A 9,707-nucleotide genomic window follows, 5' to 3' on the forward strand; every position below is an offset into this window, starting at 1 on the left:
GCGCTGAAGTTCAGTTTCTCTGTGCTGAGGGTGCGTTGATCAGCCCTTGCCTTGTGCAGCTGTGGTTCCCTGCTTCCTTTTGCTCAGTTTTATCTCTATTTTTTGCAGCCTGTTATCAGTCAGTGTACCTATCTGAAACCCCTTTTCTTTGCCTCAATTCCGCCTCAATTGTATAAATAAACTGTATTTATTCTTTGTGTATTTATTACATCATTTGCAGTTTCCCATTACAAAAGTAAACTAGTCATACTGTCGCCCTTAGATCTAGACCTGTCGTAAGTGTCGTTTTGATCTTAGGAGTGAGTTTGTTTGCTGTTCACAGTTGATTAAGCTTTTACTTTTGTCGTTTGGTTTGAATTTATGCATTTCTAGTGTCGAAACAAGTAAATCATAAAGTGTCGTAATCGTCTTTTTGATTTCGAAAAAGAAACTTGTTTATGTTTTTCACTTGAAATCAAATTTAAATTTGTACAACTTTCTTTTTAGGCATCAATATTAAGAAAGTGAAAACAAATACATGCATATGTGCATTTGCATTTTGACAGTTTGTATGTTGATTTAGGGAAAAGTGCATTACTGTGTGCTCTATGCTCTTTGAGAAAAGATGGTGTCTTTCTTTTCCCCTTGTAGCTAGGATTTTCATTGTTGAAAAGATATAAAAGCTTGCTTATCATCTTTAGACTGCATTTAGGAATTGTATCATACATCTCGTGGTGATCCAAAAAGGAAAACTTCTAAGAAAGATCAACCTAAAATAAATTGAATGAACTTAACAACACTTTGTAACTTAACGCACACAATAGAGGTCTAGGCTAGAGACATGTTCCGGCATCGTAAAAGCTGGTGACTGTCGATCTCGCTGATGGTTGGGTGATTCCTCCTGAGAGACGATTAGCGCCAGTACGGATTGTGCTCCCACGTACTGTCGAGTATATATTGGGAGACCCCTATAGGCATAAAACCTTTATCCTTAGGAAGCCGTGTCGGCCGCCCTACTGATCGCAATGCACTGAACACAACATTCGGGAAGATTGACCGCCCGTACCTTAAAAAGTATTCTGCGGTTTTGCGAAAAGTTTAGCACACCCTCTACCTAGAACTCCAGAGCAGTTCCTTTTGGCCTTTTTCAGACTCTATAACGGAAAAAGTCCATCCGAGCATTTGTCACTTCGGGCTCGTTAAAACATCGAAGGCGACTAGAGTCATCTTTTGGTTTTTCTCGACTCTTTAAAACTAAAAAAGCAAGTTGTGTCTAAAGCGTCTAAAATTCATTTAATTCGGAAACATTTTTCCCCTTTTTTGTATTTTGGTTGATCGAGTAATCCGCAATCGTGGAAGAAAGTCAATTGAAACCTCGTCATTCACGGAGGCTTACGAGTCAACCGTCTTTGTCTCCGGAATCGAAAACAGTACGGACAAAGCGGACTCGTTTAACCGGTTCGAAATCTCCTATCAAAATTAGAACAAGTGTTCCAACAAAATCTGAGATTCCGGTTAGTCCAAACATTTCTGGAAACCCTGCCTCTACAGAAGAAGTTCAACAGCCACAGAGGGACAGTGATACTGATCCTAGTTTGAGAGCAAACACTTGTGTTACTGAACCAGTTCCATCTGCAACTGGTTCAGAGAGTCTTGCTCCTCAAACATCTGTCGCTGTCGATTCAACCCCTTCTTCGGCACCAGAAATATTTTACGGACCTGACGGTCTTCCCCTTCCACCTGGTTTGATTGCGATAGAGGAAATTGTAGAAGATCCGCAAGCAAGTACTCCAACCCATTTTGGAGTCGGGGTCACTCTATTTCCTTCGACATCAGAAGTTAGTCTACCACCAGTGGAAGTTCCTGTAGAATCGCTAGGTAATCTTTTGGATAGACTCAAAATGTTTGAACAACCATCAACCTCTAGGACTGTGTCGACTGACACAGCGATAACAGAACTCCCTGCCGTCACTCCGACAATGTTTGCCGGCATACCAGCTGTCCCGACTAGCTCACAACCCCTAGAAGGAGTCCATCCAAGGACTATTTCGACAGTATGGTCTGTTCCTGTTTGTTCCTCCAGAATAATATCCAGCAACTCTTATGTTGAGACTCACCAAATTGATCCATTTGGAGGTCAATTTGGACAATCGAGTCCCCAAGGGTAGACAATCCCCTTGAGTTCCGGATTGCCACCGTATGGGGGGCAGTATGCCCTTTCATTACCCCCTCCGGGAGGATATCCATACGGGAGTTCACAACAGTATTTAGGTTATACTGGAGTTACATCAAGTGGTTGGGTACCTATACTACGCCAACAACCAAGGGTTGTGTATTCTATGCAACAATGTGTACCTATGTCGAACATCCCGACTACACCAGCTATTGTGACAGTGTCGCAAGTTCAAACGTTGCCTGTTGTATGTCAACCTCAGATTTCTCAGGTTGTAATGCAATATCCCCTTGACCCTGTGACTCAACCACAATCGCCAACTGGTGGGACGACATAGGTCCCAACGGGTACAATTACTCCACACCTTGGTCCAATGGTTAGTATAGCGCAACAGAACATGACTTCACAACCGTGGCTGGTGCAATACCAACAACCACAATTCCAACAAGTGTACCAAGGTTCTGAGCAGCAGATCTTTGCGAACAGTGGACAGCCGTACATTCAAAACGGTCAAAATCAACCACTTTACAGTGGTCATGTCCACCAACCATATCAGTCGTACCAGCATCAACTACATAATGTTGGTATGCAAAGGCCAACTGCTCAGGCAATTCCATCGTACCCTAGGTATGTTTCACCTAACCTGAATCAACAGTTACCATTCGTGGCAACTTTAGAGTTACCCGATTTACACCGGTTAACAAACGATCCAATTGCTTACGCCCCTTGGTGGCCAGCGATTCCTTATAAACTTCCATCAGATATTCCTAAATTTAATGGAAATCCAGGTGAAGACCCATTGAATCACGTGATGACATTTCGTCTATGGTGTTCATCAAACACCTTAAACAATGATTCGATAAGGCTTCGCCTTTTTCAGAGGATGCTAACGGGTCCGGCGGCAAAATGGTATATTGAATTGCCTAGAGCTTCGTTCGACAATTTCAGCACCTTAGCCACGACTTTCTTAACCCATTTTCAATTACCGATAAGGTATGAAACGGGAACGGAAATCTTAACCAACTTCAAACAGACAACGACCACTCACATATCTGATCATATACATGAGTGGCGACGTCGTCGTAGGATGGTAAAAACGTACGTTCCCGATCAGCTATTAGCTGAATGGTTTATCAAGTCGTTACTTCCTGCCATAACAGAAGATGTGGCGAAGGGGGGAGTCGTAACGGAAGAGCAAGTTATCGCTCGTGCGCAATATCTAGACTTGGTCTATACTCAGTCTGGCACGCTCTACGACAAAATACCCGACGCCCCTAGACCGGAATTCTCAATTCCTCCTCCTCCTAAATCAAACAATGACTCTCACACCGGCGATGGCGTGATTGGCACGACAAACGCGAAATCAACAAAGGCTGTCTCCAAGAAAGCCCGTAAGATTTCAGATCAAAATGCAAAAGACGAAATTCTTGCTTCGGAAGTAAATGCCGTATCAGCAGATAAGGGCAAAGAAACCAAACAACCAGGAAGCGGGAAGAAGCAAAGCAAAGGGAAGAAGAAAAAACAGGGTGAGTCATCTCCTGAAAAAACTTCTTCAAACCCTCCTGGAAATAGGAAACCACCCTCAACGGGATGTCACATATGTGATGAGGATCATTGGACGAGAGATTGTCCACATATAGCTGAAGTTAAGAAACTCTTTAAGAGTTCAAAAACCTCAACAGTATTGACTGATCCGTTTCCAAGCCCGGGAACCAAATTGGTTGCTAATCAAAATGCTTCCCGATCCCAAGTGCTTATGTTGTCTATCTCAAAGCAGCAAAATGATGCTTTGGCAAGGAATAAAGATTACGGGAATCCACAGGTGTCAAATAACAAGGCTAATGAACAACCTAGTAGTTCGACAACAACTTTGACCAAAGTTGTGCCACCCATCATTCATGAACAAATGATAAAGTTGCCAAAGGGAGTAGTGCACAAATCGACATTTAATCCTCGTGCAAAAATAGCACAAAATTATAATATAATAGAGGACCTAGCCCAATCGCCGTCCGCTATGTCGACATTTAAGGTACCGCAAAATTGCCTCTCCCAAGAGCAAGCTTTATTATCAGCAATAGGTGGGATTGACCCAATGGATTCCAATCTTGTGGCCTTTAATCATAAAGGATATGACCCTCAGTTACCAGCTCAACTAGCTTTCCTTATTCAAGTGAAAGCCCTCAACAAAACTGTTCATCGAACAATTATTGATGAGGGGGCATCTACATGTATTATGTCGATGAGTTGCTAGAAAAATTTAGGATCTCCAACCTTGTCACGGTCTGCGACAACGTTAAAAGCATTCGACGGAAGGACATATACCCCATATGGTATCCTAAATAACTTGAAAGTTGAACTAGAGGGAAAAACGGTAGAAATAGATGTTGAAGTCATCGATGGGAATCTTGATTACAACATCCTACTAGGAAGACCATGGATATATGCCATGGCAGCTGTTGTGTCGACCTATTTTAGAAAGATTGCATTCCCCTTTCAAGGAGGAATTACAATCGTCGATCAACAAAACTTCCTCCCCAATGGTTCTCAAGTTACAGGAAGCATTCCAATGATCCATGGAAGCAATCATTCGCTCCAAAATATCGGAGTAGGTCTCCTAAAAGACCCTGCCTTAATGGGTACTTTTGCCCTACCGCCTCCAAGTAATCTGGCGGAAGTGGCCACAGTGGAATATGAAACCTTATATATCTAATGGATTTGGACTCCGAAGACGGTTCTTATCTCGTGTCAACCTCGTTAAAAAATGAAACAAGGAGTCATGAGGATAGTTCTTTTACTATGTCAACCTCATTAAAAAATGAAACAATCCCCTTTCCGAATCTCAAAGGTAAACCTTCATTCCAACCACCGAGTTGAATGCAATGAAGCTTGGGGGGCATGCACCTCGATTTGCGTTGTTATGCTGGGGGCATGCAAACTTATCATCGAGCAGTTTTAGCACATAGTTCATGCTCGTTAAAAAATAAGCATAAGATCGAGCAGTTTTAGCACATAGTTCATGCTCGTTAAAAAATAAACATAAGATCGAGCAAGTGTTTCAACCCGCGTTTAAGCTCGTTAAAAAATGAACTATCCTCCGGTAAATAACCACCATTAATGTAACATTATCAGCCATTAAAGCCTTGGTCGTGTTTGCACCGTCACCTACACTTTTCCATTGGCCGATCATTCACCTCCATATGATTGTTTACCCATTTTGAGGAACAGTTGCGAAGAGTGATTTCACTAGCCATCCTTGTGACACTGCCGTGCTTGGAAAATTCCAACCCTTACCTGGAATCAGCTGCTACCCGTTTTATCACTCGTTCCTCAAAAGACGAGTCTTCTTTAAGCTCTTTTCATCTGACTTGTAAAATATGAAAAGATTTCCGAGTTTTGGCCTTCCAGCTCGTTAAAGTGACCGGAAGTGCTATCCCTCCTCTAGATTTTAATTTTTTTGGACTTGAGGGATTATTGCACAAAAAGATCGAGCGCTTGTTTTGTTCGGCTCATTAAAACTATCGAAAATTCATCCCTTCTGTATTGTTTTATACTTTTTCGGACTTAAGGGATTAGATGACGAAAAAGGACTTTTGGAGTTAATTTTACGTACCTTTTTAGACTCTCTAAAAATGCAAAGGGGCCGGGTTATCTTTGTCGTTAAACTCGTTAAAAAACATTAATAGCGACAAACTTGTCTTTAGACAAGAACGAGTTTGACTATCGCTAGGCTCATTAAAACATAGCGATGGGTTTGCCCAAAGGGCAAATTATAGAACAAGCATATGTTATCCTCCTCAAGCTTGACAAAAATAAAGAGGTACTGGTCAGCAATGACTGGGGAAAATTGGGAAGAAACTCAAAGAACTTTATTGGTAGCAAGTCGCTCTTGAACATGACACTTCCACTCCATGCCTGAGTCGGGTTGGGTTGTTTCATTCACCGGTCACATCACCATGGTCTCGCCATACCATCCATCTTTGGGGTAAATGCTACCAATCCATCACATAAGTGTCGCCGATATGTTCAAGAGAAGTCATCCAGAGAAGTCAACCGTGTCCCATCCACTACCATACATTATCCTTCATTCTTTCATGACCGCCACCCTGAACCATATATCATCAGATCGTTTTCACCTCCATCAAAATCATTTGCTCTGTTCCGTGTCACTGATGTGGGATACATTAAGGCCCTCCTTTGACGGATCGCTTCTTGTCGACATCAGCTCATTATCCAAGAAGTTGATCTAGGAACACCCCCTTCAGTACTTTGAAACTTGCATGCCTCAATGGCAAGTTTCTCACTTCCGGCGACAGGTGTACATCAATGTCCTTCGACCGAAAGATTTTGCGTGGTGTTCGACGCCAAGTCCTTTATTCATGCCACATGAATTGTACTGCAGTACCTTGAGGGTCATTATCATTATCGGTGATTCCTCTCTCGCTTGTTAACAGTTTACATCATTGACTGGTAATCAAGCGATGTCTTTCCATGTTCGACTTCAAAACATTTTTCACATGGATCGACTTGTACTTAGAGTGAAGATCAAACGAGATTGAAGACCTCGGATCTAGTTTCATCCATCCAGGCTGCGGTATATATTCAGGAAAAATAAAGACATTGACATGTACAGCATTGCAGAACAGATAATCATCCTACCAAAAGGATGATGATTTCATCTGAATCATCAGTCTACCATCAGACGATTGTCTGTCCTATGTACATAAAAATGAATTTATAAAGCTGAGCATGGGAATGCCCGCCTTAGCTAGATCATGAAAATAGTATGAAAAATAATGTATTGTATTGTATCTTATTACAAGTCTCCTCCCCGCATTGAAAGAACTTCGGATCCTCCTAATAAAGCATTTCACCCGATAAACGGACTCATACTTTAGGGGGCAACTGTTATAGAAATTTTTGTGCCTTACAGCTCTAAGCATGAAATGTCCATAATCCAAGGGATCCAAAGTCCCTAAAAGTGTTGTTCCTGCCCCTAAAGGAACAAGGTCAACCAATGACAGCTTCTCCCAGAAGTTCTCCACCAGAAACTACTCAAAATTGGTCAAAACGGGATCAACGCACCTAAATGCACTACCAGGGTGCTATGCAGCGCACCTTGTACACAGGGGGATTGCGTTTCAGTGCACCTAAATACACTGTGAGGGTGCGATGGACGGAAAAAGACAAGTGGCAGAGACAGTTTGCGAGGCAGATGATCATGGAATCTTCCAGAAACTTCTCATGGGACACTTGCCTCTCAAAATCGCCCAAGGATGAGTAAGAGATCAATGAGATCTCCAAGTGGCATCAAGAACTATCAGAGAGAAGACACTAATAAAAAATCCAGAGCTGACTCACACCTCTGAAAATATCTATATATAGATCTCTCATCCTAGAGATCCAGAGGTTAGAGGCTGGAATTTTGTACTTTGCAGAGAATTGTTGTTGGTTTGAGATTGAGATTAGTACATTGGGTGATTTATGCTTTGTTGGAGGAGAGGAAGGGATTCCTTTGTTGGGAGGTAGATGCTGGATCGGAACTCACTTGGTTGTATCTCCTCTTGGACTTTATTATTCTATCAATAAACTATTTGAGTTTCTCCTACATGTTGTGTATCAATGATGTTTTGTTATACTTACATGTTTAGCTTAATCTGATCTTGAGCTTTTTATGAATGTATATCTGTATCTTTGTGTAGTTTCCCTCTCTTGTGATCTTGCAGGAACTCGGTGAAGCTGGGCCGGTAAGGGAGCAGGGAGTTGGGAGCTACTGAAGAGAGGAGTGGTTTGGATCAACAAACTAGCGGAAGACACAGGTTAGTTACATCCTCTCTCCTCATTTACATTTCATAAAGAAGAATACTCAATTAGTTTACCTTGTTTGTTGCTAAGGCACTATCACACCTTAGAGTGGGATAGGGGCATTCCGAATGGATACTTTTCCCAACAACATTACCCCCCAGACGCAATTTGTGTACCTAGAGGTTGCCCCCCAGGCGTTAATTGAGGCTGACCCCCAGGCGGTAACTGGCCACCTTGAGGTTGAGAACTGGGAATTGAACCTAACATCATATAAATGTCTCCTACACTCAACGGTTTATTACCATTGTTTCCAGTTAATAACCCATGTTCAATGGGTTGAGGAGATGCTCCCACAAAAGTACCAGAAAGTGACTGATACCCAGAGGGAACAGAAGGACCGCCGTACAAAAAAGATTCAGGTGATTGAGTAAACATGGACGACTGACCTGACATATTTACAGGAGTATAAATACCTCCAGGTGGATAAGGAGCACGAGGTGGAGAAAAAATTAACCCTGAGTTGTCCAAATAATTAGTTAAAGAAAGATACCAAGTAGTACTTCTAGGTGGACTGTAAAAAATGGATTCACGCTCCCTTAGATCAATAGTAGGTTGATTTTCAGGGATAGGGACGCCTATTTCTTCTTCTGGAGCAAGTTCTTCAATAGCTATCAAACCAGAAGGAAGATTTTCGGTGATGACTCTTTTTACCCTAGGTGAATTAGGAGCACTAGAAGTTGGAGTAACAGGTTCAGATATTTCAGGTTCTTCGCCTATATCACTAGTAGATGAAAAACTACCAGCAAGCTCGGAAACTGCAATAGCTTTAGGATTATAACCTGTTTCTAGACTTTGGTAATCAGGATGAACTACCAACGAAGACTCTCCTTCTTCAGGTGAACCTACTTTACTGCCACTAGGAGTTACAAGGACTTTCAAACGTTCGTAATGACCTGGGACGTCTTCAGGAGGTTGGCCCCGAAGTCTACGGGACTTCCTCAACAAATCGGCCACGGTTACAATCTCAGGAGACTGGCCCCGAAGTCTACGGGACTGTCTTGGTAATTCAACCACAGTTAAAAACTTTTAACTACTGCACACGCAAGCAAAGTAAAATCTCAAAGCAAACCGCCTAAAGTCTCTAAAGAACCAAACAAATTCGAATCACACGCCTAAAGAATCTAGGGCATCAAACCATACACAAACAGTAACCTTCCAGACCGAAAACACTAGTTGGTGATGAAATCCAACATCGCCGAATTCAGTACAGAAGTGGCGAGTGGAACAGTTACCTCGGCAACCTGCTTAATGAATAGACTGGCACAAGTTCCTCCACTTTAACCGTCTCGAGTGAAGTGAACCCCCCGGAAAATCCAAGTGAGTCTAGCCGACGTCTGCTCCAGGTACAGTGGGATCTTCCCTCCACCGTCACCTTGGGTAGAACCCTAAAGATAATGGTCACTAAGGTCACCAACAGCAACAAATATACCTGGGGGAATAGTCTACGATCCGATAGCACGCAAGGGCAGAGTATCAAGCTCAATCCCCTTGGCGGCTCCTTGACAATAATCCAATGTTTACCGACAAGTGACCCCAGGCTCCTCGACAACGGTTAATCCGAGGTTTACCGTTTGTAGTACGTGCGTATCTGGCGTCATTCCCAATGAAGGAGGATTGATCCCCTCACTGGTTCGGACACGATCTCGTGCTTCTCCTTTAAGAGGATCTTTCCCAGAGCATAAATGTAAGTATT

The sequence above is a fragment of the Pinus tabuliformis genome, chromosome 3_1, assembly GCF_031772625.1.
Source record: "Pinus tabuliformis cultivar Carrire ecotype Pingquan chromosome 3_1, CPIR1, whole genome shotgun sequence".
Lineage (NCBI taxonomy): Eukaryota > Viridiplantae > Streptophyta > Pinopsida > Pinales > Pinaceae > Pinus > Pinus tabuliformis.